The sequence below is a fragment of the Lissotriton vulgaris genome, chromosome 5 (genome assembly GCF_964263255.1).
Source record: "Lissotriton vulgaris chromosome 5, aLisVul1.2, whole genome shotgun sequence".
Lineage (NCBI taxonomy): Eukaryota > Metazoa > Chordata > Amphibia > Caudata > Salamandridae > Lissotriton > Lissotriton vulgaris.
Genome location: NC_141693.1, coordinates 1065197723 through 1065225549, shown reverse-complemented (window position 1 = coordinate 1065225549; position 27827 = coordinate 1065197723). Strand labels below are relative to the sequence as shown.

The window sequence follows — 27827 nt, the reverse complement described above, 5'->3', positions numbered from 1 at the left end:
TCCATGGACCCTGCCAAATGCGCAGGTTGCTGAATACCGAAGCTCCCAAGACTTGAATATACATAATGCTTCTTTCTTCTACTACCCTACTCTTCCTGTGTCTCTATCTTAATCTTACAAGTTTTGTTTTTATCCCGCTCTGCTGTTTTCCATTTCTCAATATTTTCCTGTCTTTTTCTTCTTTATTTTTTTGTTCTTTTCTTCCTTTCTCGTTCTTGTCCCAGGTTAGCCTGAAGGCAAGGAATGCGTTCTGGTTAGAGCATCCATTTTAGGATATCCTGATGCCTCACTCCTCATTCCTACTTCTCATCCCTATTTCTCATCCATCATATCTACTTCTCATCCACCATGCCTACTTCTCATCCCTATTTCTCATCTATCATCACTAGTTCTTATCCATCATCCCTACTTCTCTCCCAGCATCCTTACATCTCATTGCTCAACCATACTTCTCATCCTTCAGCTCTACTTCTCATCCATCTTCCCCCCTTCTCTTCCATCATCCCTACTTCTAATATAGAGATGATGCATGAGAAATAGTGATGAGAAGCAGGGGTGCGGGATGAGATATAGGGATGATGGAAGAGAAGTAGATATAATGGAAGAGTAAGGAGGGATGATGGTTTAGAAGTAGGGATGATGGATGAAAAATAGGGATGAGAAGTAGGGATGATGGAATAGAAGCACGGATGAGAAGCAGGGATGAGAGATGAGAAGCAGGGATGGTGGATGAAAAGTAGGGATGAGAAATGAGAAACCTAGATTAATAAAACACCAGTGCACATCAGTTTCATTTCATAGTGCCAACTAACAATCTAGGTTACTGTGCATGTTACACAAATTTTAACTATTATCACTTTCGTTTTAATGTAATCACAAACATCGTTTATGGTTCTTCGGCTTGTGTGGACTATCCAGATTTTTTAAAACACTTTAAAGCTTTGGCCTAGGCATTTCTTAAGCATTTGGTAAGATGTTGTTCACCTAAAAAAATTAATACTATTAAATTGTACCTTTTCATCACTGCTTCCATGAAAAAAAATCACATATTTCTCACTCTGTCTCTCAGCATACAACATCCACCAACTCAATCAATCAATCAATCACTGCATTTATAAAGCGCGCTACTCACCCGGGAGGGTCTCAAGGCGCTGGGGGAGGGGGTGTGTTACTGCTCGAACAATAAAAAACAAAAAGGGAGGTCTCCTCACAGATCCAATGTCGGGACGAGGAGTAAGGGGAAAACAAGAAATCAGAACAGTCCCTATCTATAATTAAAAAAGAGGATACAAATATCCACAGTATGCCACCATAGCTCAAGAGATCCTTACACTTAAATCCACTCTAATAAATTGTATACACAATAAGAAAATAATTCTGATAAAATATTTAAGCAATTTATTTCAAAAATATACAATGTTCAGTTTCAATTACAGTGCCACAATGTAAAATATTAAAAAAGAGTGTCAGCACCCTACCAATGGTTCAATGGTGCACATATAATAAACACACAAAATCAGGAATAAAAACAGCAATTAGCTATTAAAAACAAGTTGTCGACGCAGCGTTTCGGTTTCTAAGTTGACACCTTCATCAGGACAGGGTTTTTAAAAACAAACTCATATAACATTAGAGCCCTATTCCTCTATATTCAATTCGAGGAGGGAGTCCTTAACTCATCACAGGACATCATATACACAAATGGATGTAACCGATAGAGACATCTCTTTATGTCTTAATTATGTCATGGAGTTTTCTTTATATGGGGGAAAAAGGAGCCACCGTTATGAGGGACTTTTTTTTGAAGTTCCCTTTGGTACACGGGACCAGCCTAAAATGCAGCACGTGACTGGATGGCGTCAAGTTCTTTTTTTAAAAAGTGCTGTTTCGCTCGTTTGCTCTGTTCGGGGTTTTTTATTCTCAATTGACCACCCTTACGACCAATATTCGGCCTCCCTGCTCCTTTTTCCACTCCGTTATCGTCAACCTGACGATAACGGAGTGGAAAAAGGAGCAGGGAGGCCGAATATTGACGATAACAGAGTGGAAAAAGGAGCAGGGAGGCCGAATATTGGTCGTAAGGGTGGTCAATTGAGAATAAAACCCCCCGAACAGAGCAAACGAGCGAAACAGCACTTTTTAAAAAAAGAACTTGACGCCATCCAGTCACGTGCTGCATTTTAGGCTGGTCCCGTGTACCAAAGGGAACTTAAAAAAAAAAGTCCCTCATAACGGTGGCTCCTTTTTCCCCCATATAAAGAAAACTCCATGACATAATTAAGACATAAAGAGATGTCTCTATCGGTTACATCCATTCGTGTATATGATGTCCTGTGATGAGTTAAGGACTCCCTCCTCGAATTGAATATAGAGGAATACGGCTCTAATGTTATATGAGTTCGTTTTTAAAAACCCTGTCCTGATGAAGGTGTCAACTTAGAAACCGAAACGCTGCGTCGACAACTTGTTTTTAATAGCTAATTGCTGTTTTTATTCCTGATTTTGTGTGTTTATTATATGTGCACCATTGAACCATTGGTAGGGTGCTGACACTCTTTTTAAATATTTTACATTGTGGCACTGTAATTGAAACTGAACATTGTATATTTTTGAAATAAATTGCTTAAAATGTTATCAGAATTATTTTCTTATTGTGTATACAATTTATTAGAGTGGATTTAAGTGTAAGGATCTCTTGAGATATGGTGGCATACTGTGGATATTTTTATCCTCTTTTTTAACTATAGATAGGGACTGTTCTGATTACTGCTCGAACAGCCAGGTCTTGAGCTGCTTTCTGAAGGAGAGATGGACTTGGGTTCGCCGAAGGTGGGTGGGGAGGGAGTTGCAGGTCTTGGCTGCCAGGTAGGAGAAGGATCTTCCTCCGGCGGTGGCTCTGCGGATGCGTGGAACGGTGGCAAGGGCGTGGCTGGTCGGTCGTAGCTGGCGGGTGGGCGTGTAGAAGGTCATGCAGTCATTGAGGTACTTGGGGCCCAGGTCGTGGAGAGCCTTGTGTGCGTGGGTGAGGAGTCTGAACGTGATTCTCTTGCTGACGGGGAGCCAGTGCAGGTCTCTCAGGTGTCCGGTGATGTGGCTGTGTCGGGGGATGACCAGGATGAGTCGTGCGGAGGCGTTCTGGATGCGTTGGAGTCTTTTTTGAAGTTTGGCTGTGGTTCCGGCGTAGAGGGTGTTCCCGTAGTCCAGTCGGCTGGTGACGAGTGCCTGGGTAACGGTCCTCCCGAAGCCATAAAGTGTCTCTAGCAACAGGCTCTCTTCCATGTGAGAAATAATTGTGCTCATCTCTCCGTAAAAGTCTGTTCTTTCTCCAGCTGACATGAAGAGCTGTAGGCCAATGATACTCTTTTCTCCTGTTTCCATAATCATGAAGAAGCATCCAGTGACGTGGTTTTCTAATTTCTTTGAAAGCCATATGCTCTTATACTGGTTTCAAGCTGTTTTCAGCCCCAGATATGGATGGGAGTTGTTCTTACTGGCCATTCTGAATGAACTACACAATTCTAAGGATGAAGGTGTACAGTGAGGGCATCTGGTACTGGAGTTCTGGACTTTTTGGTTCCGTCCAGAGGTGTCAGGGATAACACCCGAAGACCCCGGAGTTCTACCTGTCTCGGTGCACAAATAAACAGAAACACGGGCTTCTCGATGGTGGCGTCAAAGACCAAAAGTTTATTACTGCAGGGACACAGAAGTCACAGAAACTACACACGGGCAGAATCTAGGAGCCTGTTCGAATTGTACAAAGAGGGTTGCTCCTTATATACTAAATATTGGGCTTGAGGCAAATTCTTTACATGTTAGTACATTCCCAAACCTTTGTGTCCTAAACAATAAATATTTGGCGTTGCACAGGAATCGTCAACAATATCTGATGTCAAAACATTACGAACGAGGGGTTCCCACTGTTCCATCATAATCCCATGTCAACTTTTCATTCAAGACCCGGACCGCCTCATCGTAAATTTCGTTACCTCCCCCTAATAAAGGCCCAGAAGGAAAGGAGCAGAGCCAGGTGCAGAAGATAGAAAAGCAGGATAAGAGATGGTTGTGGGTCGTAAATGGGCAAGGCTACCAGCTTCGGCCGCCTAATCATGATCAGGCCAACGAACACGAGAACCAGTATAGCAGGACTGGCCTCAGGCAGAGGAGGCAGCTTCTGCCGAGTCATGCAGCCATGGCGTGTTCTGTTCTAAGGTGCACGTGTCACTAGCAAGATGAATCTCCGGCTAAAGCTTACGTGTCCTTAGGTGAAAGGGGTCACTGCGTGTTCATTGTCTACGTGAGGGCAAGAAACACAAAATGGCTTCCGTGATCTAAGATGGATGCCATGGGTAGATCAGAAATGTGTTCATAACAGGAGTGCTCTTGCTCGTAGCATAGCGAAAACACCAGGATATGCTAAATGGATCATTTGCGGTTCACTGATACCAAAATTATGTATTTACGACAATGTTGAAAACACGGGTTCAAATCGTCACGGAACCTCAGACCCTCCTTTTGCCCTAACGTAGGCAATTACTCTATGTCCGAGTCTATCTCTATGCTCATCAGGTCAGTGACATGTTGCTGCATCATCATTCTTTCTCGCGCCTTTTCTCCAAACGCAGGTGGTTTTCTGAAACATGTTGCAGCACAGAGACTACACAAAGCGGGACCACACTGGATAATCAGGCAGCATGAGAATAGAAATACTAGGATGACACCGATGACCATCAGAACCTTCCATCCCCACGCTGATATCAGAGTCCAAAACCACTCCATGAAGGACCAGTTTCCCTTGTCTACGTGTATAGAGTCGGAAATCTTGTGTAGCTTAGAGATCGCCTCATAGACAGTTGGAGCGTTATTGGGAATAAAAACACAGCAGCTCGATTGGATCATTCTGCATACCCCACCTCGATCTGCAAGTATTACGTCTAGAACCATACGGTTCTGCAACGTCATGAGTCGATCCGCCTGAAGCTCAGCTGTTAGGTTACTAAGGGCACCAGCAGTTTCTGTAATAGTAGATTCAACTACCCGTGTTAGCTGACATAGATTTCTACTATTGGCCATAGGCCCCCAGAACGGAAGGAAACCTTTGAAGAAGTCTCCAGCTTCCTGACCAGCGGTATCTTCCTTGCTGAAAACACCTCTTGCTACTCTGGTCTTGTGATAGTCTGAAGAAGCAGTGTATGTTTGAGGTAACAGTCGAGCAATATAACATGAACCTGAAAAGTCAGCAGGCAGCCATGTATATGCTCTGTCTTGACAGATGAAGTAGGTACCCCTAGCGGTAAGGAAGGCAGGGGAAGAGTTAGACGGAAACACGTAAGTCTCAACGCACTCACTCCTCCCTAGCTGAGCTCTCGGATTTCTCCCATTTCCTTGCAAACAGACCTGACCTCGGTGAGGCACGACCCAGACTGGAGTGGAGCTTTTACGCTTGCTTTCTCCCAAACTAAGGCGATACTCTGTAGAATTCCAACTCAAATATACCCGTAATTCATCTCTAGGGTAAGATGGAGTATTATTGACGTCCTTAATCATGTCAATAATTCCCTGGACTAAAGCTTTGTAGGCAGAGTTGTATTTAGTGGAACGTGGTGGACGCGGAGGATAGGTCTCAAGGGCATAGGCAAAAATGGTCTGAAAGGCCTGAAATGATCCATTATAGCTAAAAGGCAAGACTAGATAGGGAATGCCTTTATCCATAGTGTGGGGTATCAAGCCACACACCCAGCAGTCTGTAGTGTTAACTACCAGTTGGTGTTGATGCAAGAGCTGTACAAAAGTGTTATTAATAAATTCTGAGCGTCGAGCTTGCTCATGTTCAGGAAACGAGTGAAAAGAATGCATAGAAGAAACAGTAGAAGTAGCAGGATCAAGGGGAGGTACTGTAGTTACCGGCATAAAAATCAAATGCACACCAAAGACGATTCCACCCACCAACGTTATCAAAACAATTAAAAACGTAACTGCACATTGCATTAGAAAGCATTTGCTGTGAAGAATTCTGTACAGTCTATTTCTGCGAACATAAATTACATTCTCTCGTTGCAGCTCAGGAAGCTCCATCTTCTACAATCCGCTCGCGACCACTGATGATGTGTACGTAGATGAAAATGCCTCTATCAGCCCTGGGAGTTCCCAGAACTAACAGAAAGATCGACCTTGTGTCTGACCCCCGCAGATTCAACTAGGCACACAGTCACGACCCTACGGCTACCCAGACGGCAAGGCAATTTTAAAACAACAAAACAATAGCAAACTTCCTGGCTGGAGGCAATGTACGGTATTCAAATTCAAAATGTGAAAAATAGGCAGTTTCCTGCTTTATTTGTCCATATTGCGAGATCGTAAATTGTATCTCAGTTTTGCAGGAGCAGTTTGATCTGGAAACAGTGTATTTTCAGCAGGTATTGCAATATTCAGGTTCGCAGATGGCAAATGTTCTTTTGTTGCAGATTGCAAATGTTCAGAGTTCAAAAGAGCAGTTTCAGGAGGAGAGCCAGAGTTCGATGTATCAGTGATTAGTTCTGCATCGCTGAAAGGAAGAAACCTGGGTATTTGTTCTGTTTCAGAGGCACCGATTCCCTTCTTCACCCAGTTATCGTAAGGAAGTGGCAGAGGCACACGTTTGACGTGTGTTGTGTGTATCCAATTCTTCCGTCCGGCCACACGAATAGCAGTTCTCGTCGCCAATAACACCTGGAAGGGGCCAACGAATCTGGGCTGAAGATTTTTCGTTCTTGCAAAATTTCTAATGACGACTTGATCCCCAGGTTTCAGCTGATGACCTGGACTCTCCGGTGGCTTTGGCAATGCATCGAAAACCTGTTGGTGAATAAGACTCAATTTAGCAGTCAAGTCGAAAAGGTAATCAATTAACATTGGATATTCCAGCTGTCTAAATTCTTTTGGCCTAGGTACCCCCCAAACATTGGCGGGACGACCAAAGACTATTTCATATGGACTGAGCCCTACTCTAGAATGTACAGTTGCTGTCGTTGATAACAAAGCCAAAGGCAGTGCATCTGGCCAGGACAAACCCGTGGATGTCTGTATTTTAGCAAGTTTTAGTTTGAGGGTACCATTGTAACCCTCAACTAAACCAGCAGACTGGGGATGGTTCGCACCGTGGAACTTTTGTTTGATCCCTAGACCGGCACACACACTCTGCATAACTTTCCCTACGAACTCACTTCCGTTATCTGACCATACAATCCGTGGCATGCCATACCTAGGGAAGTATTCCTTGAGAAGAATTTTGGCAGTGGACAAGGCAGTATTATCCTTCAGTGGATATGCTTCGATCCATCTGGAGAAAGCACAAACTACCACTAGGACGTATTTTAGATTGTTGCAACGATCCATGTGAATGAAGTCTAACTGGATCACTTCAAAGGGGCAAGAAGGAGGAGCGAAGTGACCTGCAGGTGTGGGGATTCCCTTGCCAGGATTATGCATCAGGCATACCATGCAATTTCTCACCACTCTCTCTGCACATTTACTAATCCCATCATTCTTCCAAACTGGAGCCAACATCTTACAAATCCCTTTAGAACTAATATGCGCTGCTCCATGTGCCATCGTTAATACTGCAAGCACATACGCATCAGGCAACATCCAACGCTGTTGTTCCGACAAATCAATCCAACACCCACTCGAGTCCAATTTACCCGTACTCTCTTTCCATGCAAGCTTTTCCTCCTCAGTCGCCTCCTTCTGAATTTCTTTCACGCTTTCCACTGTGTCCTCACACATTCCAGACTCAGAAATCCATCTTGCAGACGTAGCAACATACATTCTACTCATCATATTTCTAGCTGTCTGTTTAGCAGTCTCATCAGCAAAAGCATTCCCACGACCAACATCATCCGTGATTGCTTTATGAGCGCTGCACTTCACAATCGCAACTTCGGCAAGGTTAGAGATTCCAACAAGTCATTAACTAGCTGACCATGTTGAATCTTAGTCCCATGGGACGTAATGAAACCTCTCTCTTTCCACAAACGGCCAAAACTATGGGCCACGCCGAACGCGTACTGACTATCTGTGAACACATTCACTCTCTTTCCCTTAGCTAAAACACACGCTCTCGTTAGCGCAATTAATTCCGCAGCTTGGGCAGAATTCTGACTCACTCTTGCAGTCTCCACAATCGTACTCAAAGTCGTTACTGCATAGGCAGCAGTCACATCACCATTCTCCAATTTAAAGTAAGACCCATCAACATACAACGTGCCATCTGGATCTGACAACGGAGTGTCTTTTAAATCAGTTCGTCCTTTTGTCTCTTCCTCGGTTCTGAAACAACAATCATGGGGTTCAGAATCACTCGACTCCTGATTAGTCGGCAACAATGTTGCTGGATTCAATACATTGCATCTTTTGATCTGAATATGACTTGCTAGCAGTGTCAGCTCGTAGCCAGATAATCTAGCACTGGTAAGGTGTTGCGTCTTGGTTCGATTCATGAGTGTGTCCACAGCTTGAGGAACCATGACCACTAGCATGTTGTTCATCACCAAACCAGCAGATTGTCGAATGGAAGCCGCAGCTGCCGCTGTAGCTCTCAAACAACTAGGCAACGCTCTAGCTACCGGATCTAATGTTGATGAAAAATACGCACAAGGGCGTTGTTTATCACCAAATCTCTGTGTCAGAACACTCAACGCGCAACCTTCTCTCTCGTGAACATAGAGCGTGAATGGTTTACTGTAATCGGGTGTACCCAATACAGGAGCTGAACATAGTGCATTTCGTAGCTCAGAAAAACTCTCCTGACATTCAGGAGACCATGGCACCGGACTCGGAACATTTTTCCCAGTCAAAGCTACCAACGGTTTTGCTAAAAGAGAAAAATTTGGGATCCACTGCCTACAGTAAGAGGTAATACCTAGAAAGGCACGTACTTCTCTCTGTGTGCGGGGAACATTCATCTGCGTAATTGCTTTTATTCTCTCTGGGGTCAACTTCCTTCCCTCCTTTGACAAGAGATGACCTAGGTAGGTCACTTCTTGGCAACAGTATTGCATTTTCGAAGGTGACACCTTGTGATTCAAATTAGACAAATGATGCAATAACGAAATTGTAGCTGCTTTGCAAGTTTCCTTGTCATCGGCAGCCACTAGAAGATCATCTACATACTGCACTAAAGCAGAACCAGGAGGAAGTACAAAGGAATCTAACTGACTTTTTAATGCCTGACTGTAAATAGACGGACTTTCACAATACCCTTGTGGAGCACGTTTAAACCTGAAGCTTCGACCTCCTAAAGTGAAGCCGAAAATATCTCTGCTTTCCTCGGCTATCGGAATGCTGAAAAAGGCATTCTTCAAGTCGATAACTGAAAACCATGTGGCTGTAGCAGGAATCAACGTTAACAATGCAGTTATGTCTGGAACCACAGGAAACTGTGGAATCACAATCTTGTTAACCTCCCTAAGATCTATTACAAACCTATAGACTGGAGGTTTTGAAGGATCAGTACGTTTCAGAATTGGCAATACAAGACTGTTACAGACATTTCCTCTAGTTTCTTCTACTACACCTTTCTCGATTAAATCTTGTACAATTAATAGAAGTGCCCGTTCACCTTCACTAGAGATTTTGTATTGTGGGATTCGTGGAAATTTGACATTCGCTTTCAAAGTAACTACATATGGTGGAATTTCTAAAAGACCTACATCGTTAGGACCAGTCGCCCAAAGAGTATCAGGGAGAGAACGCAGCTCTGGTGGGAGCGCATCCATCGACAAGTACATTGGAGAGGTGATTCTTTTACCCAACGTAAGCTGTACTCCTTCCGGAGAACAGTACAATGTCGCATATAGTCGTTTTAACAAGTCTAAACCAAGCAGATTTTCATTACAACCTGTCGTCAAAATCAAGGGTGCTTTCAATTGACGGGGTCCAACAGAAATAGACAAAGGACCGGATACGGGGTTGTAAACAGGGGCGCCTGAAAAACCTACAGAAAATTTTTTTAAGCCAGACAAAGGTGCGCCAGGGAGTTTCTCATGTATGATAGAACTTTTTGCTGCACCAGTATCCAACAGAAACGGTTCGACTACACCTGATGTTGCTACTGCGACATAAGGCCCACTCTACTGGAACTGATACTACTCCCTCTCTTTGTCTTTGGCTGTCCTAGTACTCACTTTGCTGAAATTCTTCACTAGTTTCACAATAGTCTTCAACATGATACTGCTGAGATCTATTTTGTTGAGCAGACTGTCCATTTCACTGATCAAAGTGATTAGAAGGGCGATCATTCGTTTGTGGAGGCATAGCACCTCGTCCTCGACCCCTAGAATTTTGCACAAAACCACCACGACCTCTCTGAGCTGCTGCAGCGTTATTCTGCGCTAAGACAGGACACTCATTTTTATAATGACCTTCTTTCTTACAATACGCACATTGATTCCATTGGTATTGCGGTCTCTGAGAACCATAATCTGTCCTTTGATATGACCCTTGCTGCATATTAGTCTGATTCGTGCGAGGCGGATATGCTTGCTGTAAAAGAACTTTAGTTTTTAAATCTTTCGTCTTCTTCTCTGACTTTTCCTTCTCCTGTTTATCCCTATTTTCATAGTACTGAGCCGTCGCAAGAATTTGCGCAGTCGTAGAGACAGCCCACACACTTTCGGAATCTTTCAATTTATTACTAAGGTCTGGCAACAAATTGTGTACGAATTTATCAACGAATAGTCTCTGTCCTCCTTCTGTGCTCATATCCTGACCACTGTGATCTACGAAAGTCTCTTCGAACCTTGTGAAAAAGTCGGAAACACTTTTGTCTTTCTTTTGCCTGCATGCGGACAACTTGTCCCAGTTAACACGCAGTGCTGGCATCAGAGTCTTCATTAAGTCAATTATTCTACCGGGCAAATTAGCAATTAGAGGTTCGGGTTTGGAACCACCTGTTTGCTGACCATCCGCTGCAATTATAGCTGCCCAATCACCACCTAGAGCAACTGGATGATTCTCTTTACGAATTTTAGCCCAAATTGGTTGCGGAACTACATTCCCAAATAACATGTCAATGTCCGCTAGATTCATCACACAAGCCTCAACTGTCTGTGCTAACTCCTTATAATATCCGGCTGGATTTTTACGCGGATCTGGCAAGGCCTGCTTTACTGCTAATACTTCAGCTCGCTTCCACGGAATGTGTATCCACACTCTCTGGAATTGCGCCGGAGCGGCTGCAATACCAAGGTTTGCATTAGCTTGCACAGCTTCACGCCAAATTGGAGGAACCTCCCTCATTGGATATTGGCGATTCTGTTTCGTACTATGTTTCTCTAACTCCCTCGGTGAACGAAGGGATGGATCATTCCTATAACTTAAATTTAGTTCCATTGCTTCTTTTATATTCTCACCAACTATCATACCTGCAGCAAACTCTTTCTGAACACTAATTAATTCTTCTAAATTTGATTCAGAGTCATCTTCATCTAATTCCTCACGTAAAAGGGAGCACATTTCATCGAACACATATCTTTGTGTCGGTTCATTCCATTGCATGAATGTATCTAATACATCTCTAGTACTATATCTCCCACTTTTCGAAATCCATCTAAGAGCTGTGGAATCTAATATTCCCCGTTCTTCAGTACTGGGAAGCTGACTACGTCTCTGCACAGAGTCAGAAGTAGGAGTCTTAATCAGAGTTTTATAGAAAGGAGATAGAATATTAGAGACAGAATCAGTGATTCTCCGACGAACAGAAAGTGGAGTCATAATACTAGCAGAAGCAGAGAATAAAGTAGCAGTTGGGACAGATAGAACAGGAACAGTTGGAGTAGCAGGCAGAGTAGCCTGTGAACTAGCAGGTGTAAGTGATACAGGTATAGGTTGAGAAGCCGGCAACCCTGGAAGAGGGGGTGCCGAAGGAACATTAACATTGACCACAGGAGGTACAGGAGCTTGATTCTGGGGAGCAGGAGCAGGAATACCAGGCTGTCCAGCAACCGGTAAAGGTGGAACCGTAGCACCTTGTGCATACGGTGGGGGTGACCGTAACAAGTAAGACAACAGAGGATCATTTTCGGGGTCCTCTACTATCTTAGCTGTACTCGATGGCAAGGCAGGATAGCACTTGTCTATCGCTAAATTACGCTCTCTGTTGGCCACCTCCATTGCTTTCTCGGATTCGTTGAGTTGCAGCTGCTTGGCAGACTGCTCTAAAGTCAACTCTTGCTCTTTCTGTTCTTTCTTCAACTTTTTAATTTCTCTCTGTTTAGATTCTTTTCGCCAATAACGAAGAGAATCAAACATTGCCGGCCGGGCTTTCTTCTTGAACAATTTCGTTTCTAAATTATCAATAACTTGGGGTTCAAAACTACCATGCAGTGGCCAACTAAGGACACCGTCTTTCTCTGTATATCGGACCCATACCTCATTATAAGATATAGGACCCACTCCAAACTTACAATACAGATCATAAAGAGGAGTTCCGATCGGAGGAACCAGACATGAGTCCTCCAACCGGGAATCACTGTTGCAACCAAAACACGACAATATACAATTTTTCCGACTTACCATTTTATAACCCGGAACACAGAACAAACAAAAACACGAACAAAGGTGCGCACTCGAACCAAGAATTTAGGCCTACCAAAGCGAACAAATGTATTGATACCCAAACTAAACCAAATGATTATCGTAACCAGAACAACCAGTGATAATCTTACGAAACCAAACCAAACCAAGAACTAAAAGGATTTTATCCAAACAGGAACAACCCTTACGAAGTAACCAACTAGCAACCACTTAATACTTAACTGAGGCACTGAAGACGTCACCAAGGAGAAACCCGTCACGTCTCGCCGTACTAAGGACTGCACCTCGGGTCCAAGACAGGGCGACGGTCAAGGCAACGGACCACTGCAGCCGTCCTGAACGGGAACCCTCGTGGAAGAGAACGTCGGGCCACTTTTGCGATATGCCGGGATCGATGAAGTGGGGCGCCTCCCTCAGGAATCTTCACACGAAGCTTCTCGAACTCTTCAGGCTTTTGGACCGGTACCGAATGACGTCGCCCCACAGTGGGCACCAATTGGAGTTCTGGACTTTTTAGTTCCGTCCAGAGGTGTCAGGGATAACACCCGAAGACCCCGGAGTTCTACCTGTCTCGGTGCACAAATAAACAGAAACACGGGCTTCTCGATGGTGGCGTCGGTCAAAGACCAAAGGTTTATTACTGCAGGGACACAGAAGTCACAGAAACTACACACGGGCAGAATCTAGGAGCCTGTTCGAATTGTACAAAGAGGGTTGCTCCTTATATACTAAATATTGGGCTTGAGGCAAATTCTTTACATGTTAGTACATTCCCAAACCTTTGTGTCCTAAACAATAAATATTTGGCGTTGCACAGGAATCGTCAACAATATCTGATGTCAAAACATTACGAACGAGGGGTTCCCACTGTTCCATCATAATCCCATGTCAACTTTTCATTCAAGACCCGGACCGCCTCATCGTAAATTTCGTTACCTCCCCCTAATAAAGGCCCAGAAGGAAAGGAGCAGAGCCAGGTGCAGAAGATAAAAAAGCAGGATAAGAGATGTTTGTGGGTCGTAAATGGGCAAGGCTACCAGCTTCGGCCGCCTAATCATGATCAGGCCAACGAACACGAGAACCAGTATAGCAGGACTGGCCTCAGGCAGAGGAGGCAGCTTCTGCCGAGTCATGCAGCCATGGCGTGTTCTGTTCTAAGGTGCACGTGTCACTAGCAAGGTGAATCTCCGGCTAAAGCTTACGTGTCCTTAGGTGAAAGGGGTCACTGCGTGTTCATTGTCTACATGAGGGCAAGAAACACAAAATGGCTTCCGTGATCTAAGATGGATGCCATGGGTAGATCAGAAATGTGTTCATAACAGGAGTGCTCTTGCTCGTAGCATAGCGAAAACACCAGGATATGCTAAATGGATCATTTGCGGTTCACTGATACCAAAATTATGTATTTACGACAATGTTGAAAACACGGGTTCAAATCGTCACAGAACCTCAGTACTTGGACTGCCTCCACTGTTTGATGGGGTTTAACACTCTATCCTAATTAACCATTTCTCAGATGCAGGAATAGCAGATCCTGCCTTGCAGTGGGCTCAGGTCCTCTATCAGTGTTCAAATCCCTGGTGTGCCTTTACAAATCACAATGCTGAGATTTGGCCAACTTTTGAACAGCTAATGAGGTCTAAACAGATCGCCTAAGGAGATTGCCCTGTGATCAGATACATTTGGTTGGCCACTAATTGTCTCAAAATGGGGTGGCTTGGTGAGCAAAATAACAATGGATTAAGCCCAGATCTGTGACTGGGGGTGAATGTTTTGCCATTGTGCAACATTCTGTCCATCATCTTGTGTGTCAAAATGAGCAGTGGCAAGCCTGATGTCCTTGTCATAGGAGGATAGCCATTTTGGTGGGTTAGTAGGCTTTGGCCTGAGTCTTGGTCTCTTGCCTCTTCCTGTTCCTAGTGCCGCACACCTGCTGGCAGGTCTGAGATACACAAATTCAAAAGGTGTGCTTCTCCTAGTTTCTGCAGTTCACCTTTTTGTGCAAGAACCTGCCTATCAAACCTGAAGAAATGCATACCATGACACAAATACGTGCTATGAATGCATAATTTGAATTTGAATTTGAATTTAAAATTATTTATTAAGCGCACGTTCGCCAGCGGCTTCATGGCGCTACAACTTACAGAAACAGGGTGAACTGGACAATGAAATAAAGCAATTCAGACTGTGGGAGGAAGACTTTAATTAAAAGCTTTAGAAAACAAGAGAGTCTTAAGTTGTTTTCTAAACTGGGAATAAAGAGTCATGGTCCTAAGCTCAGGGGGCAGGGAATTCCAGAGGAGTGGGGCGAGGATCGCAAATTTCGAACCGCCCCATTTCTTCCTCCGAAATCGCGGGACCGTAAGAAGGGCCTGGGTGGATGAGCGAAGGTCTCTGGTGGGGACATAGGGAGTGATCTCGGAAGAGATGAAGGCCGGTGCCGTGCCCAGTCTCGCTTGGAAGGTGATAGAGGCCAGCTTGAACTGGACACGTTCACGAACGGGGAGCCAATGTAAAGATTTAAGGAGGGGGGTGACATGGTGAAATTTTGGTAGTTTGAACACCAGGCGGGCCGCCTGGTTCTGGATCTGTTGCAACCGCTTAAGACTATATGCAGGTATACTAGCATATAGGGCGTTGCCGTAGTGCAGGCGGGAGATGACCATCGCCAAGGTGATCAGTTTAAGGGCCTGAAAAGAAAAAAAACGGGACACCTTGCGTATAGTACGCAGTGAGAGAAAGGAAGAGGACACCACAGAGCTAACCTGGGAGTGGAGAGTAAGTTGAGAATTGATCTTGATACCTAAGGTTTTTACTGAGGAAGAGGGGACAGGTGGGGAACCCAGGGAAGGGGGCCAGAACAGAGGAGACCAGGGGCTGGATGAACCACCCGTCAACACCAGCTCGGTCTTATCTGGGTTGAGTTTTAGATGGTTGTGGTTCATCCAGTCACGAATGTGGGTCATGGTAGATTGGAAATTAGAGATAGAAGAGGGAGAGGAGGACAGATCAAAAACAAGTTGGAGGTCGTCAGCATAATTATATACTGCGACCTCCATCTGCTGTAAAGAAAAAATAAGTGGGGCAATGTAAAGATTAAACAAGAGGGGGGAAAGAGAAGAGCCCTGGGGGACCCCGCACTGAACTTTCCGGAAATCCGCAGTAAAGTCACCCAGGCGAACAGCCTGGGTGCGGTCCCTCAGGAAGGAGGATAACCAGACCAATGCAGTGCCTCCGATCCCCGCCGCCCTGACACGGGAAAGACATGCATAAGAGTGGTCCTTCGTCCTCCTCGTTAACTACTAGCAACTCAGTGTATCACATTTAAACCTGCACGTCTGTTGTCAAGGCCAGACTGGCCATAAAGCATTCAGGCAGTGCTTTATCAGTGTGTGGGCACGTTTTTTGGCTGTCTGTGGAGCTGTTTTATTGTCTGCTGGGACGGTGTTTACTGTTAATTACCCGATTTTACTTGCGGCAAGTTCAAACATCCATGCAGTCTCTCATATCCCGAAAAATACGTACACAGCACGTATTTACAAGTTAAAAACTGCCTCAATATGGGCAACACTTTTTAGCTACCTAATTCGCTACGGGGAGGCACTTTTGTTTTGGATTCCGGATCAATTTTTAGTCCTAGTCAGTCCCTGTCTGTTGTTTAATTGCTGCAGTCTGTGTCGCTTCAGCAGCACATATACTAAAATCAGAAGGAAACAGAGACGATTAGCATGGCCCCTGTGCAAGGATACTAAAGTGCTACCAATCGGTGACTGATAGCATCCCATATGACACAATGTGGTGGTTCCCAAGTAGGATTCCAATTAATGTTTAAACTAATATGTTCACAATGTTCATTTGAAATTGATATTTATTCTCATCAATTCTCATTAGAAATTTGACTTCATTTCATTTTCACGAGTACACATTTCTTCAACATGATATTATATTCTCTTCATAATGGCTCCAATGCATTTCTGGCATTGTGCCCTTCATCGGGGAGCGTATCTACGGTAAACAAATGATAATAACATTGTGCAAGGATGAGACACAAATTCGTGAAGCATTCCATATTATTCAAATAAACTCAAACAGATATAAAAATAAGTAAACAAACAAATACATACAACATCAATGCAGCAGTCTACCTACAGGAGAAACTGTCATGGTACCAACCATCACAAGCATTGAGGTCCGACAATTCGAAGAGCCAGGCGCCACTGTAAAGAGTACTGGGGGGTTCGCTATTTATGGCCCACAGATATGGAAGTTTCTGCCAGAAGATGTTAAGCATAAGCACATTCTGTTAACCTTTAGGAAAACAGTCAAAATGTGTCTTTTTAATTCTTAGGTGCTTGAGTCCTGTAATACAATAGAGACAGAGGGCCGACCAAACCAGTCAAGCGTACTCAGGAGTGGGCAAACCACTCCTGTCCTGCCCAGGCAGCTCCGCCCACTTGCCTGCCCGCAATGGGAAAAGAAACATAAAGTGGTAATTACCATTTTGTGTTTCGCCTTTCTCGCACTGCGAGAAAGCAGTGGGGCAACGCTCCTCTTCCCAAGAGGAGGAGTTGCCCCAGCGTGGCAGGCATCTGGCGATTGCCCAGAAGGCTGTAAGGGTGGGGCTGATTTTGGAGCAGTGGGGGCTGGTTTTGTTACTGGGGTCCGGCTTTGCAGCAGTGTTGCAATATCACCTCCCAGTACCAAAGCAGCAGTGCTCCCCCTCCTCCCCCTCCCCCCAAGGTGGGGGTCGGTCTGACAACATTGCCAAAGTTGCTTTGGCTTCTCAGTCCGGCCCTGTGGCCAGGAGTCCAGAATATTGCCATCAGTCTGGCCTGCAAGGTCTGTAAATATGGTATTATTTTGGCAGGAAGCAGCTGCAGAGCTTAATTAATGGTGATAGAACCATTGGAAAATCATCACAAAAATCATTTTTGAAAAAACATTCACATATAAAAGCAAGATCTTAAACAGCTGCTTTACACCCTCAGCCATCTAATTTCTGCAGCCAACTGACATTTTTGGTTCGATGAAGAGCATGCATTCCACAGCCACCTCCTTGTTAGCTCATCATTAAAATGTATATCCTGAGGATACTTCTGTGACAGGAAGTCCTGTGCTTTACCTAGACGGAGGGTCCCAAAATTACATATCTATACCATGCCCTGGCTAGAGCCCATCTTAGTAAACAAACCACTGCCTACTATGCCGTGGTGACGCTTGGGTGATCGATCCCCCAGTGCAGTATCTTAAACAAAATTGATTCAAATTGGGTTTCCCCAAAGACCCATGACCCCTTAAACTCTTGACGTTAGGGGCTGATACTATTAATCTAGTGGCGAACTGCATTCTTAATACCTCAATAAGGACAGCAGCAGTTCTGGGAGCTTGGGAGCAAGCGATGATCCTTATACTTATAAAAAATCCAGCTGCAGATCCTACTATCCTGGCTAATTATAGGCTCACCTCCTTGCTACCAGCCTTCTCTAAAATGCAATAGAAACAGGTGAATATTCAACTGTTAAACTTCTTGGAAGCAAATTAGCTACTTCACCAAAGCCAATCAGTCTCTAGAGCCCGTTTTAGCACAGAAACTGCACTGATTGAGGTATCAGAATATATCAAAGGAACCCTTGATGGGTGGGGAGCAGCTGTATTGATCATGCTGGACTTATCAGCAGCATTTGATACAGTACTCTACACACTGTTACACTTACTTGTCTGTCTCTAGGCCATCGGAGTGTCAGGACTTGCTTTGGACTAGCTGATGTCATTTTTAGCAGAGAGAAGCCAGCAAGTTTGGATTCCTCTCTGTTTGGCCAGTCCACAGGAAATGGATACAGGTGTCCCCCTTGGGCTGACCTTGAGTCTGATGCTTTTTAATTTATATCTCACTCCCCTGGCATTTCTAGCAGAAGAACTGGGATCGAAAGTGATATCCTATGCGGATGACACACAATTGCTATTCTCCTGGAATAAGGACTCTGAGCGGAAGGGCTCACACATCACAACTTGCCTAACTGCAGTTTTCCACTGGCTTTCCAAAGCTCAACTCAAATATAATGAGGAAAATCCTCTTCTGGGCATTCCAACCAAACTTCTGGCTAACTTTTTGGCCTGATGATGCCCCCCACCATCCCCCACGTCCCTTTCTTCCAGACACCAGAAAGACATGCCCAAAAACCTGGGAATAACTTTTGACAACAGACTTTCATTTGATCCTCAGGTCAAAAGGTTGGTGATTGTAAATTTCGGGATTATGATGTCCCTCAAAAAAAATGTGCCCCTGTTATCCTTCTAAGCAAAGAAAACAGTCACCCAGGCAATGATGACATCTAGAATAGATTATGGCAATGCACTATATTTGGGCACACTGGAGTACTAATTGGGCAAGCTGCAGGTGATCCATAATGCGGCAGCTCGCCTCCTGCTTAATGTGCCTCGAAAGCTTGACATTATTTCACATTTGCGGGGAGTCCACTTTCTGCCCATCACAGAGAGAGTCAGATTCAAGGCTCTGACATTAGTACATGCTGATTTGCATCAGACAGGGCCAGATTACCTAAGAGCTAGATTCAACTTCTATAATCCTACTAGGCACTTACAATCTTCCAACAAACTCTTGACAGTGATCCCAAAGTTTCAGCGTCCAAGATCTGGGGACAGACCATTAACATTCCTAGGCACGACAGCATGGAATCCACTCCCATTGGAGCTACGCTCCACGAGTAATCTAGTGCTGTTTAAGAAGAAACTGAAAACCTGGTGCTTTGTGCAAGACTAGTTTCTATCTTGGGGACCACACTATGCATGCGCCGGGACACTCCTCGGAGTAGCTGTGCGCAATACAAATAACCCATCAAATCATATCATATTTCTTCAGCAGTGACAAAAACAGTAAATATACCCAAAGGTATTTTAACTGTATTTGTCCAAAAACTTTCTCTTATGGTCCATTCTCGTAGTGAGGTTGTCGATTTGGCAATCTATTGTAGCCAACTGGCCTTCAGGTTCCAAAAAAGAAGTTTAATTCATTTGACTTCAAGAACATTGCACCAGATCTAAATTTTCATTGATATCCTTTCAGAGCATGTCCTTGTTTCAGACGTATGCTATGTAAGCCCCTATCTTACTTTGATTAAAATGAAGGCTCACGGTTTTCCATTTTTACGGATTTTTACAGATAAATACAGAGCGAAGGCAATATGTTTTCTGTCTGCATTTATTTTTAAAAAAGAATAAATACAGAAAACAGGGCTTCTTTTAATTGACTCTCCATGCAGTCGTTCAAGAATTATAGCCCAATAGCTGAGCTGATGGACAGCATGGGAAGATAAAAAAACAGGATGACATTTCTTTAAATAATGGTATATGTCAACATACAGTTGTGGTATAATGCTAATATTTACCTGTGGGTGTATTGTTATGTAATATTTGGCAGCTTAAATAGCTAAATCACGACTGACATCAAAGTATGACTGCGTGTCTATCAATTAAATACATTTGGAAATGTACAGTTTTACAACTACATTTATCTGCAAAATACTAAATAAATATGGATAGATATAGATAAAATGGCCCAAAAATAAATATAGATAAATACAGGCAGAAAAGTAAAAAAATAACATAAAACCGGGAGTCCTAATTAAAATGTACTCATCAACCTCTTAAACTAAATCCAAATTTGAAGTCTATATGGGAAGGTCCACGAAAAGACTATTGATAAAGATGTATATTTAATAGAGCTTCTACTAGTTTTGAAATATTACACATATTTTGCCTGGGCACTTCTGAGTGCTGAACAACAGGAATTATTATTGGCGGCAGAATTTCTGGCATCTCACCACTACTTTGCTCTTCTGCTTAGTTTGAGTCCGTTGCTGGCAGAACAAAGACAATTTACACAAAGTCCAAGATAGAAATAAATGATTACTCCCTGTTTTCTAAAACACATCTATCTCTGAATTGCTCTTTCTGTATTTATCTCCTTTAAATTTGAAGAGCAGAGACAGAACATTGAACTCAATCCCCACAATAGGCCTCCTAGAGCAGAAGGAATCTTATGTTGGAGATTTCCTTGAGTTAGTGGGAGTAATTCTGCCTACCTGAGCAGAAGTAAGGATTCTGAGACAGCTCAGGAATGATCAATATGTTTTGCTTGTGCAAGAGACTGCACCATAGACTTTTCCCTGGTATCATATCCCAGAATTGGATTATACGGATGCAAAACCTGGCAATGAGAAGCGCTGGAATTTTCTCACTATTAGCTAAGGGGTTCTCACCAGCAGCTGACTCACTTTACCTTTCAACAACTCCCTGGGTAATCCATTTGTAGCAGAGAACATAAGAAGACTTCCATGCTTAATTTAGAGAAGACTGACTTCTTGTCTAAAGAGGACTCTGGAGAGGTATGACTCCACCTCTGTCTGTAATCTTGTTGAACAACATGTTTCTCCAGAACAAGTGTTACAAATCACTTCCTACCTCACAAGCCTATATGGGTCCCAGTCCTGCCATGTTAGCGTGCTGGCCTTTGCTTAACATGCATACGGGGGGCGTGACTAGCCAGCCATGGTAATGGAGTCTGCCAGCTCCATATCGGCCAACAATTACTCCTGCTGATTCTCCCCTGCTGGGCGCCATCTGTCCTAGGCACTGACGGCGTAGGTCGGTGGTAGGTCTTTGGTGGGCATTCGTACCAGCGAGTGCTCCGAACGCCCACTTGAATCTTTGTGATTGTTAACCGGCTGTGAGCCTCCAGAGTGCAAGCATGATTTGTGGCTGTGCACTCCTGCTGGGAAGCTGTGCTGTGTGTCCGGTCATGTGAAAAGCCCCGAGCTGTGGAGCAAAGTCGACATTGCTGACAAACCGGGTGAGTGGTCCGGGAGCGTCATGAGGCTGATGTGTTGATGCACTGCGTTGTCGTGACTGCCCATCCACCTTCCCTCCCTTTTTAGGTCTCGCCTAAGCCATCGCGTTAGTGATGCTTTAGGGAGATATTAAGTAGGGGCTTTCAAAAGTGCTCCCAAAGTCTGCAGGCGGATCGGGTAAAGTGGTACTGTACAGTGGTGCTGCAGAGTGGTGCTGTACAGTGGTGCTGCAGAGTGCTGCTGTACAGTGGTGATGCAAAGTGCTGCTGTACAGTGGTGATGCAGAGTGCTGCTGTACAGTGATGCTGCAGAGTGGTGCTGTACAGTGGTGCTGCTGAGTGGTGCTTTCAATTGGTGCTGTAAAGGGGCACTGTAGAGTGGTTCTATACAGTGGTGCTGCACAGTGGTGCTGCAGAGTGGTGGTTTAAATTGGTGCTGCAGATTGGTGCTGCAGAGTGGTAATTTGTGGGCCTACCGTGTGTAATGAAAGGACCCATATCTACAAAAATGTCTGTTAAGTTTCAGCGTTTATCTATCTATCTATCTATCTATCTATCTATCTATCTATCTATCTATCTATCTATCTATCTATCGGCCTCACTCTATCTGTCTATCTATCTATCTATCTATCTATCTATCTATCTATCTATCTATCTATCTATCTATCTATCTGCCTCACACTATCTATCAATCTATCTATCGGCCTCACTCTATCTATCTATCTATCTATCTATCTATCTATCTATCTATCTATCTATCTATCTATCTATCTATCTATCTGCCTCTATCTATCGCCCTCACTCTATCTATCTATCTATCTATCTATCTATCTATCTATCTATCACCCTCACTCTATCTATCTATCTATCTATCTATCTATCTATCTATCTATCTATCTATCACCCTCACTCTATCTATCGCCCTCACTGTATCTATCTATCGCCCTCCCTCTATATAATCTATCTATCTATCTACCTATCTATCTATCTATCTATCTATCTATCTATCTATCTATCTATCTATCTATCTATCTATCTATCTATCTATCTATCTATCTATCGTCCTCACTCTATCTATCTATCTATATATTGCCCTCACTCTATCTCCCTCACTCTATCTATCTATCGCCTTCACTCTATCTATCTATCTATCTATCTATCTATCTATCTATCTATCTATCTATCTATCTATCTATCTATCTATCTATCTATCTATCTATCTATCGCCCTCACTCTATCTATCGCCCTCACTCTATCTATCTATCTATCTATCTATCTATCGCCCTCACTCTATCCATCTATCTATCTATCGCCCTCACTCTATCCATCTATCTATCTATCGCCCTCAATCTATCTACCTATCGCCCTCACTCTATCTGTCTATCTATCTATCGCCCTCACTCTATCTGTCTATCTATCTATCGCCCTCACTCTATCTGTCTATCTATCGCACTCACTCTATCTATCTGTCTATCTGTCTATCTGTCTATCTGTCTATCTGTCTATCTGTCTATCTGTCTATCTGTCTGTCTGTCTGTCTGTCTGTCTGTCTGTCTGTCTGTCTGTCTGTCTGTCTGTCTATTGCCCTCGCTCTATCTATCACCCTCTATCTATTGCCCTCGCTCTATCTATCTATCACCCTCTATCTATTGCCCTCGCTCTATCTATCTATCACCCTCTATCTATTGCCCTCGCTCTATCTATCTATCACCCTCTATCTATTGCCCTCGCTCTATCTATCTATCACCCTCTATCTATTGCCCTCGCTCTATCTATCTATCACCCTCTATCTATTGCCCTCGCTCTATCTATCTATCACCCTCTATCTATTGCCCTCGCTCTATCTATCTATCACCCTCTATCTATCGCCCTCGCTCTATCTATCTATCACCCTCTATCTATCGCCCTCGCTCTATCTATCTATCACCCTCTATCGCCCTCGCTCTATCTATCTATCACCCTCTATCTATCGCCCTCGCTCTATCTATCTATCACCCTCTATCTATCGCCCTCGCTCTATCTATCTATCACCCTCTATCTATCGCCCTCGCTCTATCTATCTATCACCCTCTATCTATCGCCCTCGCTCTATCTATCTATCACCCTCTATCTATCGCCCTCGCTCTATCTATCTATCACCCTCTATCTATCGCCCTCGCTCTATCTATCTATCACCCTCTATCTATCGCCCTCGCTCTATCTATCTATCACCCTCTATCTATCGCCCTCGCTCTATCTATCTATCGCCCTCCTTCTATCTATCTATCACCCTCCTTCTATCTATCTATCGCCCTCCCTCTATCTATCTATCGCACTCACTATCTATAGCATCACCACAGCATCATTCAACACCACTACAGCATCACTCAGGGGCACCACAACATCACTATGCACTACCACAGCATCACTGAACGCACAGCATCACCCGTCACCACCACAACATCACTCAGCGCCACCACAGCATCAATCTGTGCAACCATTTAACAACAACTGGTTCAAATATGTTCTCTCAATGTTTCAAGCTTTGTTACAAATGTCACAAAAAGTTGTTACTATTTCACTTCTGTTCTTGGATTTTCGTCACAATAAAATACACTGAACATAATCTTCACAAATGTTATTTACAAATGTTTAAACTATTGCCATTATAAATTACAATAACTTTTATTTAAGAATTAATTATTTTAAAAAAAGTAAAAGCCATTGTTATTTGTAAAATCAATAGATCTAAGTCACGTAAATACAACACATATTGCATGACAAATGCTATAGGTGTCACATTTGCGAAAGTTAAAACTATTGGCATTGTAAATGACAAAGCTATTAATTTCGCTATTTTCAAAACCAACACATGAATACAAAATGTGTCATTTACGGGGGAGGAGCTACGCCGCGAACCAAGATGGCCGCATAAGCTCCCGGCTCCGCCGACCTCCACCGGCGGCTCGTCTATCCTGTTGTTTATCCTCTACCCACGCCCTGTGCCTGGATGTATGAAGGTTACCTGATGCCAACGGTGCTGTCCCGGACTTCCTAACTTACTCAGCGACGGAGTTAAGTCGTGTCCCATTTTCGGCCTACTCCCGGGCTGCCGCCGGGACCTCGATTTCTGAACTGTCCGAGCGGGAACTGATCAACATCGGCTGTGGGACCGCGACTGTGGCCGGTCTTCCAGATTTGAATAATTCTTTCCGCTTTCGACTTGTGACCTCGTTGATGGGAGGTGCCGGAGAAGAGACATTGTGACGTGCTGTGATCCTCCTGCACCGTGGCTGGGGGCTGTGTGCCTGACCCTCGTTTCCCGGTCCGGGGGCTGACGGGCTGCACCCACGGCCGGTGACTGTGTTGAGTGTGCCAGTTTGGGGAGCCCCTGTTGTTGAGATCGCTAAATGTGTGCCCGGAGCCAGGCGATGTGGGCTGGAGATTGTGTCCCCCTCCGTCCATTGGGCCCCGGGATGGAGGGGATGGATAGCGCACATTCATTGAGTTCCATAATGGCAGCTATTGGGGCGCTCCGCTCGCTATTCACCGTCGCATGTGTCTCCCTGGCGGCAAAGCTGGATGATGTCTGCTTGCGACCGGCCACTGACGCTGCAACACCTGAACAGCAGTTTGTGGTCCAGTCGAGCGATTTGACCCGCCATCTTGAGGTGCCTGAGCGGCAGCCCGACTTTGCTCCTTTGGGAGTCGGCCTCACTTCTCCTTCATCTGCTACAGTGCCTGGTCTTCCCTTCAAGTTTCCTATCCGATGGTGTATCGTCGCTGGAGGTCCTGTTCGTCAACGCCGAGTCTTGGGGTCCTGTCGAAGGGGATTTCCATTTTTCTTCGTCCCGGCCCTTCTGTGTAACGGAGACCGCCATTTTGTGTCCGGACTTTGCTCCATCTTCAATGCCTCGGATTGCCGTGGACGCTTTGTCTGCCTCTTGTCGGATGTGGCTTGGTCGGAATGGGCTCCGGAACGGATTTGCACTGGTCAGGGCTGACTTTGATCTTGACTTGTTCTTGCTCCTCGCCACTGCTTCGGACCACCTGAGACGCTCCCTTTGATTGCATTTGTTATGACTTTGGCGATGGAACTACCCGTGCAGCTTGCAGGGTTGACTTCTACTTTCTTAGGATTGCTCAGTTCTCTTTTGCCGGGACTGCATCAAGTATCTCACCGGGCCAGGGGTGGGGTGGGGGGATTTTTATTGGTGACGGTCCTCCCCATGATAATGCCGAATTTTTGCCTTGATTGATGATGAATGTGCCTGGGGGGGAGGGGGGGTCACTGCCGGCGGGGGGTACCGGGTGTCCGGGGGAGTGTCTGTTTCTCTCCTCCTTCACTTCTTGTACTTTTTCCCTTCTCTGGGGCAGTTCCAGGGCGACAGGCACGCTGTTAGTGGGTTAGGCCGTAGCCATTACAGGGGTGCAGGGTGGCGGGTGCGGGGGGGGGGGGGGTTTGTTATTTTAGTTTGTTTTGTTCTATGGTCCCTATCGCTCTTTTCCGGCTTTGGGAGGGTTCTCTCCTCTTTCGTAGGGTTGGCTGTCTCTTGGTCTTACACCTTTGTTCTTTTCCGGCATCTCAACTAGACTCTGTTTCTCCTTTCTTGGGGGGTGGGCTCTCTGGGGTGATATTTAGCAATGTTGTTTATTGTAATATTGCCTATTCTCCAGTATTACCACCGCGGCTGCCTAGAATATATAGTTGCTGTAGTTATAGCCTATCTCCGACTGTAATTGGGGTAAGTCCCCCTCGTCTCTTTTGTGTATCTCTCTTGTAAGGTGTGATGTCCTTGTTGTTGCAGCCCCTACTCTTCTTCTAAAATTTAAAAATGAAAACCTCATATCCTGTGTTGCGAGACTCACAACCACGTCTGGTGTACCTTAACATATCCTGATTGCTGATTGGCCTAAGTTTCTCCTGTTTCTATTGACTGTCTTTGCGGCCGGCCATGATGGTTGTGGGCCTGCGCATGTATCTCCTTATTTTTTTAATAAAGGTTTTAAAAAAAAAAAAATGTGTCATTTACCATACCAATAGCTCAAACTTTCCTAATGCGAGACCTATTGCATTGCAAATGCTTGTTTGCTTTGTTGCCACCACCCTGAGAGTGGTGCAATCCCCCTGGGCAACGAGAGCGCAGCGGAATCCCTGGGCCCCGGCAGCAGTTCGCATAAGTGAGGATGATTAGAACTCCTGGGTGCTGCTATGGGGTATAGGGCATGGAGATGGGCCTGCCAGCATCCCTGTCCTAGGCTCCTGCTCTGCCTGGGAGACCGGGGAATTTCCAACTCACTTCCATCGAAGCTGCTAGGGGCGAGTGGCACACGACCCTATCTGTGGGTGGAGGTGCTGGGCTGATGGCTCTGCTTCCAGACAGCTGTGGTTATTAGTTGAAGGTTGACTACAGTGAGGATTTAGCTCTGATGTTTGTGCCTCACTTTCTTCCCCTCCACTAATAAGAAGCTGCTCTGCGCCATAGAGCACCGACCCTGAGGGGCAAAACCACAGCCGATGAGGCAGGCCCCTACGAGGGTGCTGAGAGCCCCAGTCTGAGAATGCGACTGCAGCAGAGGTCTTCTGCCCTACAGAGGTCATTGAGTGGGAAGGACTCCAAACGCATTTGAGCGGCTAACTTAGTGGCAAGAGGCCATCCCAAGCTGCGTGAACAATGTAGGCCCTGATACCTGGTGACAGGGGCTGCTTCTGAGTGGCACGTACCACATACCCAGAGGAGCCCTCGTGCTTGGCTCCTGTTCCGCCTGCCGCTGCGTGGGGGACCCGATTATGCTTGTTTGCAGTCTGAAAAGGCCAACTTTTGTGGTAAGAGACTATTTCTGTGCAGGATGGGTGCCCACATAGCTGGTAGCATGGCTGAGTGTCTTCTCTGTGAGCACTGCTGAAACCCTGGCGGTGCTGGGTGGCACAAAGGGGAACGCCACCGCTGAGTGGGGTCAACGAGTGAGGATCGAGAAGTTGGTTGGGGGAACCGGGGTGATCTCAGATACAAGCTATGGGATCAGCAGGTTTCTTGCTGTGGTGCACCTCATGCCCACTTAGCATGGGCAAACCAAGGGTCAAACTACAGTGACCATGCTCATTGGCACCGGATTCAGAACAGGACTTGTCTGAACTGGAGGCTCCACTGGACTCCTATTCACCCACCTTGCAGGGCACCCTGGACTAGATCGTAGGGGCCATAGAAGACTCAAAATCTACTCTCCAACGTGAAATAGGGAAGGTGCCCGTTGAACTAGGCCTGCTCCATGCGGACCATCAGAAGCTGCCTGCCATGGTGAAGGACAATGAGACATCCCTGGTCGACTTGCACACCACGCAGCAAGCCATGAAAGCCCAACTTACTCACCTATCAAATTGGGTGCAACAACAGAAACAGAAAGCAGA

General features: G+C 45.0%; 1 protein-coding gene and 1 pseudogene across 2 annotated transcripts in view; both read left to right on the top strand.

Annotated features, from left to right (window-relative positions):
- The window catches only part of CFAP43 (cilia and flagella associated protein 43), a 922989-nt gene that overhangs the window by 538291 nt on the left and 356871 nt on the right, over window positions 1-27827 (top strand). The window lies entirely within an intron of this gene.
- LOC147712017 (U6 spliceosomal RNA) lies at window positions 16248-16320 on the top strand (annotated as a pseudogene).